The sequence below is a fragment of the Ostrinia nubilalis genome, chromosome Z (genome assembly GCF_963855985.1).
Source record: "Ostrinia nubilalis chromosome Z, ilOstNubi1.1, whole genome shotgun sequence".
NCBI lineage: Eukaryota > Metazoa > Arthropoda > Insecta > Lepidoptera > Crambidae > Ostrinia > Ostrinia nubilalis.
Window position 1 is genome coordinate 14724833 of NC_087119.1, and position 13287 is coordinate 14738119.

Genomic DNA, 13287 nt, shown 5'->3' on the forward strand with positions numbered 1-13287 from the left:
TTTTAAACTCGACAAACAACATCCTAAAAGTACCTACTTTAGAATAGAAACTTCTATTAAATTGTCAATAATAACTCATTGACGAGTATTAAAAACAAATATTTTGGCCTTTATTTGGCCTATTTGCAAGATAATATGGGTGCCGGGAATAAAGCCACAATCGACAAAACACAATTTTACAGGAGAAGAGATTTAGTGTACGGTCATTCTCACGATTAGGCGTTCTCAGCCTAATTACCATATCATTTTTGAAATTTGACTTAATTGACTTAAACGCATTTAAATATAAAACACATGATACAAATGCAACATGAAACTAAAACGTTCGAAAATATTACGGGCATACTAAAACTTGATGCAAGATTAACTGTCGTTGTGTGTGCTGTCTATAGACCACCATCCACTAACAAAAACCTGTTTGTTAATGAGTTAAACAACCACATCTCTAAATACGATTTGAAACACAATTTTCTATTGATCGGCGACACTAATATCGATTTAAAAAGGGCAACTTCATACAAGGATGCATATATGGAAGCACTTAGCGAGCACGGATTGATGTGTGGGATTTCAGAGTACACTAGAATTGAACCGCATAAAAACTTAATCACTAAATCGTGCATAGATCACATTTTTGCTCGCTTCCCCACGCTTCATCCGTCCTCGGCGGTGCTCGACACAGTACTGGCCGATCACAGAGGCATCATCTTTGCGTGCGTCGACGACGCTCCTATAACGCCGAGGCGAATACAGGGTGGGACTAAATGTTTGATTGACTACCGGATTTTTTACGATGAACTTAAAAAAGTAGATTGGTCTAAGTCAAATGATATGAATTGCCCGGATGAGATATTAAATTTTATACACGACTCTTTTCAATCAGCTACAATAACTGCAACCAAAACTCAAAAATATAAGCCAACCATTAATTTTGCTAAACGATTTCATGTACCTTGGATTGACGAAAATGTCACTAGATTATGTAAAAAGAGAGATAATCTATACCGTATTTTAAAAAACCAGCAGGATAATTATACGCTTAAACTAGAATATAACAAAGTCCGAAATAAAGTACACAAGGTTCTCGAATATAAAAGAAATAACTATTATATCAAGGAAATAAATAATAACTATACAAATATTAAAAAAGTATATGGTATTGTTAACCAAATGTTGGGCAGAGTTAATTTATCGATTGATAATGCTATACACAAAGCTTTTAATGCTCAGGGACTTAATTCTAAGACTATTGCAGAAAATTTTGCGAATAGCTTTGATTATGCAGTAAAAAGCATTATCCCAAACTGTAAAATTAAATTAGTTAAAAACACTACATCTAAATCATTAAATTCAAGTATTCTTTTCAAAAAAGCGACGCCTATAAATGTCCATAAAATTATAAAAGACTTAAACTCCAATAAGGCACCAGGACTCGATAACATCACGATCTCAGATATTAAGGTAATAGGAGAACCCATCTCGCAGACTATAACTAACTTAATTAATAACAGCGTCAAGACTGGCGCTTATCCCGACAAACTGAAGGAAGGTTGTGTAAGGCCAGTATATAAAAAAGGTAAGCGTGATGATTACACTAATTATCGGCCTATCACCTTGCTTTCGTCAATCGTCAAATAATAGAAAAATACATGTGTGAACAGATACACGATTTCTATAGGAAACATGAAGTAATTAGCTCGTGCCAATTTGGTTTCCAGTCAGGTAAGGGTACTCATAGTCTCTTATCAAAGTTTACTGACGAAGTAAATAGTCACCTAAATGAGCAAAGACAAGTACTGGCCCTATTTATTGACTTCTCACGTGCTTTTGACACGCTCAAGCACGACCAGCTAGTGGACAAATTGGACAGGTGCGGAGTTCGTGGCCCATTGCTAAAATGGTGTCAAGCATACTTAAGGAACCGATCCTTTTCTGTGAAGCTGGATAACAACTACAGTACGCCCTTGCCGGTGACGGAGGGCACGGCCCAGGGTTCTGTGCTAGGGCCCCTGCATTTCTTGTCTTACGTCAACGACATGAGCGGCTGTATTATAAACAGCACGTGCTACCAGTTTGCTGACGACACTTGCCTAGTAATAGCTAATAAAGACCCACAAATAGCCGGTAAACTCTTGCAAATGGACCTTGATGCTTTAATTCGATGGTGTCATGACGCTGGACTTGTCCTTAATGCAAATAAAACAAAGCTTCTTATAATCAAATCTCCTTACATAAGACATAGTACACCGACCATAGAATTGGTGGCTCATAATCATAATTGCCTACATACTATGAGCACAAACACAACTATTTGCAGCTGCCCACAAATAGACAAGGTCGATAACCAAACATATCTTGGTCTAGTTATCAACCATAAATTCCACTGGAGTACCCACATTGAACGTGTCTGTACTAAGCTTAGGCAATTTTTAGCAAACATCACCATTCTGAATAATCGCATTCCATTCAAGGTTAAGTTAATGCTGTACAACGCGCTTGCCGAGTCATATATTCAATACGGACTTAGTAGTTACGGGCGAAGTTACAAATCATATCTTGACCAGATTTTTAACTTACAACTTAAAATACTTAAAACCATAGTGCCCAACAAAATTAAAATCAAATTCCAAGACAACGTCTCTGGCCTCTTTAAATACTGTAAGATATTACCGATCCATACACAAATACAATGCACCTTATTAAAAGAGCACTTTTTTAATGAGTCTTTTAAAACTCGGGTCGACCACCCTGTATGCACTCGAGCGATATCTAAAAACCGGCTGTGGCAGCCGCGCGCCAACAACGCGTACGGCGCACGCACAGTCGAATACCTACTGCCCCGGATTATAAATAGCATGCTACCCGAATTTGTGAAAGAAATCACTGTCAAAAATATTAAATATAAGCTGAAGGACTATTTCCTAAAGCTATTGTAACAATATTAAAATGTTTTTATGCTGTATTTATGTAATTGTATGTGAAATTGTGAATGTACCCACTGCAAACTCGTTAGCTTTACATCAAACCCTAGTGGTTTTTAAAGCTATCTAAATGTAATTGTCTCAATGTAACTTTCTTTAAGTTGTTAAATAAAAAAAATAAAAAAAAATGAAAAGTACGAATTTAACAATCGTAAGGGCGTCAAATTATTCAAAGCGGTTTTCGCGTAATTAAGACCCAAAAATTTTATGGTCACGGTAATTAGCTAAGGCTAATACTTAATCTAACGGTAATTAGAAAATATGTGTAAAATAGCAAAAAAAAAACATCTTGCATTGATAAATTTGTACACAAATATATAGCGTCATAAAAAAAGCTGTAGGTACTCATAATAACCCTTTGCAAAAAGAAAAACACTAATTTCTATTATTTATTGTATCAAGATATTTTCAGTATACTGCAAGAATCGAGGCTATAACAGGAACACTTAGTTTCAGCAAGAAGGGGCTACGTGTCACATTTAAAATGAGAGCATTTAGCTGAATCAGAATCTGAATCATCATTTATTTGCTTTAAATGTGGTACAAACGATCGATACAGATAATGGATCAGGAGGTCTCACAAATTTGACTTTTCGGATATGCATATAAATATCGAAAAAATAATTAATGATATTAGTGTTTTTCTATCTGCGATCAGCCATCACCCATTATCAGATTAAATTGAATTTGTAATAATGACAGTTCCAGCTGCATATCCCATGATTTGTCACCTCGATTATTTTACAATAAGTTTTCAGATTGATGCTATTCGCTTTCTCCTGAGCCTTCTCAGAATTTAGAAGGGATGCAGCAAATAGATTTCATGAAGGTCTAGTCTTTGTTTGTAAGCTTTACAGGAATTTTCTACACCCTTTTTGACGTTTGGTATCACTTCAGTGGACTTTGTAAACCAAGGTGCACAGCTCAAGATTTTTAATACTTTATTTTGAAAACGTTAACGTATTTCTACATTTGCTAGACTGGGTCGATGCCATAAAATATGTCTACATGGGTCTTAGGATGCGTTTGTATAGTTTGTTTTCCAAGATTCTTCTGCCCAGAATCCATTGCATATCACAAAGTTTTTTCTATGCATAACAAAGCAGGTAGGATGCAGTCTAGGATGGTACAAAGTGCCTATAGTATACACTCTCGTCTTGAATAGGCCCATTGTCTGTTCATTTGTTCCCTTTTGTTCTTAATGTGATCACGCCAGGTAAGTGTTACTGTTGGACAATATCATCTTCTTAGGGCAAAGTAAACATGGATAGATTTTAATGGTATTCAATTAGAATTAATTAATGATTTAATAGATTGAAATCGAATCTATTTCGAGGTAACTCTAACGAAAACTTTTCAAAATTTTGATGTCAGATTGAAGTGAAGTCCGTAAAGTTGTTATGCGAAAATCTATTTCATATTTTATCATCATACTTATTCAATCGTGAGTGCAATTTGTAGGTATAGGCCAGTAGAATTAAACACAAAAATTGATTAAATCGGAAATAATTCCTACAAAAGATTTTTTTGCTTTAATGGCTTCATTGGTTGCCCATTAAGACTCTCCTAAGTTTTCGACTTCGACGGAGTTGTGCTTAAGTGGTGGGGGCCCCCGAAAGCGGCGTTTTTTCGGTTTTCCGGTTATACCGCGTAAAGGACTTACCCTATCGAAAAGTGGTCTTCATGACGGTTAAAGGGCACTTAATCCTGCATTGAATAAGACCAAATTCATATGTTTTGGACAAACCGTTCTCGCGCTAAAGTTCGGCAAAGTAGAAAATATACGTATAATTAATGACCCTCTCCACGTCCAATGGCTTGTTACCCACATGCTTCCAAGCCTTGTAAAGGGTCACCTTAACCAGTGTAACCCTAACAAGGCTCACGAGTTTGATTCGCTTATCCTTGTTCGTCCCAGCCGTTCCTTAACTGCGGTTGCTGCACCTCTTCCTGGCACTCTCCTGAACGACTCTGTGTTACCTAATGTGGCTGCCCCTCTTCCTTGTACCCTCCTGTACGATTTCATTGCTTAGCCATATGCCTGGTCCAAGGTTCGACGCCACAAAATCAACTTCGTACGAGTGAAAATAGTTTAAATACTATTTCCCGTGCTTGCAACATTTTTCTTTACTGCTTCGCCTCTATTAGTCGTAGAGTGATTGTATATATCCTATAGCCTTCCTCAATGTATGAGCTATTCAACACAAAAATAATGATTTCAATCAAACTAGTAATTCTTAAGATTAGCGCGTTCAAACAAACAAACAAAAAACTCTTCAGCGTTTTAATATGAACTTGTTGTTGTTGATTTTTGGCGTCGAACCTTAGACCAGGCATACGGCTAGGCAACGTAGTCGTGCAAGAGGATACAAGGAAGACGGGCAGCCACAGTAGGTAACACAGAGTCGTTCAGGTGAGTGCCAGGAAGAGGTGCAGCAACCGCAGTTAAGGAACGGCTGGGACGAACAAGGATAGGCGCATCCAGCTCGTAAGCCTTGATAGGGTTACACTGGTTGAGGTGGCCCTTTTCAAGACTTGGAAGCCTGTGGGTAACAAACCATTGGACGTGGAGAGGGTCATTAATTATACGCACATTTTCTACTTTGCTGAACTTTAGCGCGAGAACGGTTTGTCCAAAACATATGAATTTGGTCTTATTCAATGCAGGATTAAGTGCCCTTCAACCGTCATGTAGACCACTTTTTGATAGGGTAGGTCCTTTACGCGGTATAACCGGAAAACCGAAAAAATGCCTCTTTCGGGGGCCCCCACCACTTAAGCACAACTCCGTCGAAGTCGAAAACTTAGGAGAGTCTTAATGGGCAACCAATGAAGCCATTAAAACAATAAAATCTTTTGTAGGAATTATTTCCGATTTAAAAGCTAATTCTACTGGACTAGTAATAATTTCATACAACGGTGATTATAAATATATGGTAATTAGTACATGGAAATTATAAAACGATAGTTTTTCTTCAAAATTTCCAAAACTGCAGGGTATGCAAATACTGTCTTACTATAACGTATGGAGGCCAAAGTACTGCTTCTATATAAATTAACAACGTGGATCTACCTTCAAAAATCTAGTATAAAAATAAGGACATGGTAAATAGAAAAATTGAAAACCAAAGATATGGTAATTATACTCTTACGCAATTCATCGACGGTACGCCAACGCAATAGACGTCTACTTGTTAACAGGTCATAGAACTAACTAAGGGCTCGCGCCGCGCGTGTAAATGTGTCAAATATTATTATTTAGGCTTGGAGGCCCAAAAACAAAAAACGTCACGGGAATTAGGATTTTCGCTCGGACAAGCAGTTTTTTAATTCTAATTATTTACAGAATGGTTCTATTGAATAGATATTTTGCTATGCATAAGACAATCTTTTATACTCTTTAAAATGTTGAATAGAGTAAACCAAATCTATACGAAATAAAAATTACAGCCAAATTTTAACATTAAGTCGGTGTGCGGACGCGTAACGGTAATTAGAGAACAGAGGTTCATGAAATTAATTTAGACACAAATACTTAAAATAGAGGCCTATGATTTAATGCACAACTGGATAGGGTTGTTATGTAGCATATAAAAATACTTGCATGTCTGTAATTAGTCATTTTTAACGATTTAACAGCCCGGACACGCAAAAACTAGCTCATCTAAGAATGGCCGTGTAAATTTTGAATAATGAAGAATGTTCACTAATTTTGTTTTTTAGCTTTCTGTATTATCTGTTAAAAATAAAAAATACACGTGAAAGAATTATTTCGATACGTCAATCAGTTTCCAAGATATTGAATTTTAAAAGTGCGGGCGGCGGCCGGCCCGCCATTTTATGCGCGTGACGTCATATTACAGTGACTGGCTCATATTTGTATGGGTGGAATCTTGCAAGCTGACCCACTTCCAGGCAACCGATTAAGCTGAAATTTCGCAAACACATGTGATTTGGATGACCATGCAATATTATGATGACATGGAGCTGATCTGATGATGGAGCTGGAAGGTGGCCATAGGAACTCTATAATAAAACGACTTAAATCCATCGAGTTTGGGTTCGTTCGTTTTGTATTGACGAGTACTTTAATTCTATATAGTAATCAGGGTCTAATGATGGAGCTGGAAGGTAATTCGCAATAAAACGACACAATCGCATCAAGTTTGGGTTTGGTTCAATTTTAATTTCGGTGATGGGTCTGGGTGTTAATATGTATAATAAGTTTGTATTTACAAAAAAAAATGTATTTAAGTATGTTTTGTTAGGTATATACATAATTATAATATACTTTAGTTAGACTGTCTAATAATATTATTAATGTTTTCTAAGTAATAACTTTCAGAGTCCATTTAATTGTCTCATTACGATAATTTTACACTGCACTTCCGGTTTGTGATCTCATGTTGTGATTTGTAGTGTTGTATAAATTAAAATCAAAACAGTAAAATGTTAATATCAATTTTATTTAAAATAATGATTAATTACAATATTTTTAGAACATTGTTATAATAATAAATAATTTATATCAAAATGCGCCGGGGTTTCCGCTTTAGATCACACCGTAGCGAAAACCACGTTAGCATTTTGTGAATAATGGCGGGCAGTCGTTGGTGAACTATCGTGTCGAACGGATTACTCTGCTGAAATGCAATTGTGTAATACTGATGAGTAATACTGTTGTACAAGTTATTCAATAAATACTGTCAAAAGCATCAACCAGCGTTTGAACTTAAAAGGACGACAAAAGTTCAGAAGCGGGATACGATAAGGATAAACAAAACTTCCTTACACGCCTGCAAAACGTAAGTAAAGTGATTCTTTTTACCAAAAAAATATTTATAAATCTAATTGGAAGGCTTTTCTAACATAATAAATTATATTCAAGAAAACCCTTGCTGACGAACTTGAATTCTGTGGAATTGATTTGGAAAATGATATTAACGAGACCGATTTAATGTTATTATTGGAACAATAACGCGTAATAACTAGCTGATTTATTATTACTGTGTATTTTTTCTTTTCTTCTCTTTTTATTCTTTAATACCATCACTTACTTTATTTTTACATGAAAACTAATTCTATATTTTTTTTTTACCTAGTTGATATTTTAATGCATATTATTTAAGTGTTCAGAATAGCGTAGAAGGAAGAATCAATGATGAAATTATTTTCGTAAATCGAATATTATTGCTTATTAATTTACATTATTTACATTATTATTGCTTTTTGCAAATTATAAACTACAATTTATAATACCACTAGCTTTTGCCCGCGGCTTCGCCCGCGTGGGGTTTATTTTGCCGCGGATCGTCGTAAATTATTATAGCCTGTTACGTTGTTCTGGGTTGTGAACAGTGGTGCTGTGAGGTTTCGTCGAAATCCGTTTAGTGGTTGTTTCTTGGAAGAGTAACTATTATTATGACTAGGATTGTAACCTACTGGTGTTATCTTTTTTTATGCGAAACAGAAGCGAGGCTATCTTAAATATTATGCTTAAATATGAAGTCTTTATTTATTTGTCCTGTTATAAGATTGAATTGAATATTCAAATGGAGAGGTTTCGTGATGTTAAAAGCATTGGATTTCGCTGAATGGGATTGGAATACGGACCAGGACTGGGGGGCCGGTGAAGTTATTTTTGAAATCCATCAAGAAATGGCTGAGGGATTGATTATTTAAATTGCATCCATATTATTTTCGCGTGGAACATGGACATGGGCGGTGTTGCGACGTCGGGCCGCCTGTTCAGGTTTCAGTCACAATGCTCGCCTCCCCTGACGCATTGTCGAGAGTGACAATGTGGTGTTAAAGTCTTCTTTTTCTTTTTTTGATGTGGTCAGGTCTTGGATAATGTCAAGGAAGGTTGCACGGTTTTGCTAGGAGGGAGTCTTGCGTGACCCTGGCTGAGAAATTGAGAACTGCTAGATTTTAAAAAGATTGGATCTGTTAACGGCGCTGGACCGGGGGTGATTTGCTGTTTGTGCTCCGAATGAATGTCATGACTGTCGTGACTGCACCGATCGGGATGGCGCGAATCTTTGTTATGCGCACCTTTGGGGCCCTGTAACTTTTGTATTTGTGGATATATTTTCATGATTCTTTCACAATTATTCTTATTGGTTTTACTTATATGTTCGGGATTTGTTGGGAGAGGTAAATTGGAAACTTACCCATTAATTACAACAATTGATAGTGCAATGAATAAACTAGTACTTACTACGATAATATGTTGGTACCTATTTGTTTTGCTTCGATTTTTTTTAAATATATGAACATAGGCTTAAAGTTTATGGAAAAGGGTTTAATAATCAGGCTAAGCTTTTTATTTTTCCAAGTTCCAGAGAGATGGATGAAATGAATGAACATGGATTGCCCGATGTTAAGGGCCGGATTATAATACCCGATGTTAAGGGTGAGAAGGGGACGATGCTCGATGTTAAGGGCTAGTCTCCAGAGAGATGGATGAAATTGATACCCGATGTTAAGGGTGAGAAGGGGACGATGCTCGATGTTAAGGGCTAGTCTCCAGAGAGATGGATGAAATTGATACCCGATGTTAAGGGTCAATATTCGGTGTTGCCCGATGTTAAGGGCCAGATTATAATACCCGATGTTAAGGGTGAGAAGGGGACGATGCTCGATGTTAAGGGCTAGTCTCCTAAATGATGAACAAGGGTTAAGGGAAGAAAGAAGGAGAAGAGGAGGATTATTTTTCCGAAGAATCGAACGACGATGGAAATTATACAAGAAAAAGACCAATTAGGAGGGACAGGCGATCAAGTGAACGGTGCAGTAGGTGTAGGCGCAGACATCGCAATGCGTCGTCGGCATCATCCTCAACGGGTGAGTGTTTTACATTCCAATCCATCCAAAGCCCAAACGTTCTAGAACCTCGCATAGCGATAATGCCTTTTGCATAAACTACTGTCATTTATGAAAGACGTTAAAAAAAAAAAAAACTCGGAAAAACCTAAATTATCATATAAAGACAACGTAATTCCTGACTTTGATCCCATAACTAAGCAACAAACCATTTTTACCTTACCTAAATAAAGTTGAAGAGTGCGCGGAGATATACGATGGGAGCGAAAAGAGATTATTCATTACTCTCTCCCAAAAATTATGTGGTGGGTGTTGCTGAGTCTTGGTATCAAGGTCATCCGACTCTTTTATACATTTGATCCGAATGGAAGAAAAACCTTATAGAATGCTTTCCGTGCCGTGAAGATTTGCTGAACTTCTTTCTGAGATGTTAAATAAATGGATCCGGTACTGTGAGTCTTTAGAACACTACTATTACGTAAAAATAAATCTTCTAAACCGTTGTAAAATAACGGAGCAGCAAGTGGTGGACTGTTTGTTGCATGGAGTAGATGATCGGGCTGTCAAAATTGGCGCACAAGAGGTGCAGTTGCTGAAGCCGAACAAGTGTTAAAGTACATTAGATCGGTCAAAATCGGAAATACTGAAAACAGCATATAATAATAACGACACGTTTCGAAAAACCAGATTCGACAGAAATAACGCTAGCAATACAAGGCCAAACAATTCGAGATTTGCAGGAAACAATGCTAATATTAGATGTTTCAACTATTGTAATCAGGTAGGACATCGAAGTTTTAGTGCGATAAACATCTTGTTAAGTGTACAAATTGCGACAGACTGGGGCACCAGGCGGCAAACCGTTACCGAAATAAAATCACTGAAACTACTAACGACAAAAATGAAAAAGACGTTTCTGAAGTGTGCATAGATTGCCATCTAGATTAGATTGTTTTACTAAGCAAGCAATAAATATAATATGAATGTAAAAGTTAACGATTTAATATTGCAAAGTCACTTGGATTTGGATAGTCAATGCGATGCTAAATTGCTATACACCAATCTTATGACTGACGAAGTTATATTTATATGAATTGTTAAGAGGTATTGGCTTTAATCTTATTCAACCATTAGGTCTCTTAGCTGCAATGGTCAAAGTAAAAAAATATTAAAGAAGTCGTAGAGATTTATGTAGTTGAAGACTATGTGTTGAAATACCCAGTGTTATTGGGTGACTCTTTCACAGAAAGACCAGAAACATAGTCATAACTAAAACACCTGACAAAATCATATTAAAAAAAAATCCGAAACATTGAAAACGTTTACCTTGTTTCTCGGGATTTTGCTACCATACTTATAAACACGTTATAACGAGCCATTCCCGTTAATTGCGAATCGTTGGTTAATAAAAAAAAAAATGTTATGTTGATCGGTCAATTCGAGGACCTGATGATAAACAATGTTTTTGTTGCCCGAAGAATACAGTGTTGTTAATAATCAATGTGCTTTTCTCAAACATAATCTTTCTAACTCTGATATCGTAATAGAAAACGGGATGTTATTGACCAGAGCTCAAATGCATGTGATATCCAAATAAGAAATCATTTTTAGCAAATCAGAATCAGATAATACCATACATGGTAATCCTAACTTGACGAATAAGCAGCGTATGACACTTCAGACAACTTTAGTGGAATATGGAGACAGCTTTTCGAGTAGCGTCCAGGACTTAGGTTACACTAATGTTAAAAAAAAAATGAACTCGAAGACTCAAGACCAGTCCTTTATTGGCCAGTATGTCCCATTCTGAAAGGTCACTAGTTCGGAATAGGGTTCAAGAAATGGTAGATAGCGGTATCTCAATCGTTCTAGTAAAAAAAAAAAAAAAAAAAAAAAAAAAAAAAAAAAAAAAAAAAAAAAAGAGAGTATCGAGTATCAGTTGGACTTAAATGCGGGTAATACTCTTTTCATATCTTTGGACCTCGCGTCGGGTTACTACCTCAAGTATGCTCTAGTCTAGATGAACGACATACTTATACCATGTAAAAGCTTTGATGAAGGGTTGACGCGACTTCGAGAGTTTCTTGATTTATCAAGAAATGGCGGACTTACGTTAAAATTGAACAAATGCAACTTTTTCTCCGTAAAGATTGACTTTCTTGGTTTAGAAGTTAACGCAAATGGAATACGTCCGGGGTTCCAAAAAGAGTGAATCAGTCTCCAATTTTCCTAAGACCATCGAATCAAGACGAACTGCTTCAATTCTTAGATCTTTCGGGGTTATTAACTTGTTGAAGAAGGATATAGGATGGGTGTGGGGGGAATCTCAGGAACAATCATTTCAAATCATAAAAGATCTTCTATCAGAACGATCATTACTTGCCTTGTATGATCCTAAGCTTGTAACTCAGCTCCATACAGATGCCGGCAAAAATGGCTTCGCTGGTATCCTCCTTCAGCGTAATAGCAACGGTATTTTACAACCTATATCCTACTTCAGCCGAAAAACGACCTCGGAAGAGCAAAAATACCACTCATTTTAATTTGAAACACTCGCGGTTGTTGCATCGTTACAGAAATTCCGTGTATATCATAAATCATAGATCCCAGGGTCATAGAGGATACTATTAACGTCATATCTCCAGATGAACTGAAATCGGTCAGAGAGGAAGTAAATAAACGCGTTGAAACACCTTACACAAAGCACATAGGAAACCCAGTAGGAAATATGAAATAGGCGATCTCGTTCGAATAGAAAGGCAAGTACCGCATGATGGACAGTCGTAGAAGTTGGTTGTCAAATACTAAGGGCCTTATCGCATTACTAAAGTTCTTGGGCATGATGGATTCGTGGTTATGAGGGCGTAGCGACCTTTGACAAAATTCAACCTTGGATGAGTTTTGATCGAAATTTTGACAGTCGTACAAGTGATGAGGATGATGACGATGATGACAATAATAGCATAGATAATGATAGCAATTGTAGAATATAATGAAATGATATAAGTTAAATATCTGATACCACACGCATAGCTAATAATTTGCTAACTAATGAAATAAATTATTCAAATGATACGATTATTAATACAGAAAAAGATAATAAGTATTTATACATTGTACACTTTTATATGTAAAGAGGCAGATATATTTTTTTAAGTACGCATGAAATTGTAAACCTCATTAATATGAATGTATCACAGTATAGTATAGTTATATTATAGTTATCTATAGTTATAATATTATACAAAACTTTATGGAATGGATGGATAGTAAAATAAGGAATATAATGTTTCACATAGATTTCAATTGTGTAAAATCGAATTATGATTACTTCATGTGTTCATCGTTCTAGTGTATTTTTTTTAATTGTTTATTTCTTCTTGAGTAACGCGATGGGACTCGCGCATTACAGGATGGCCGAGCTGTTAGGTATATACATAATTATAATATACTTTAGTTAGACTGTCTAATAATATTATTA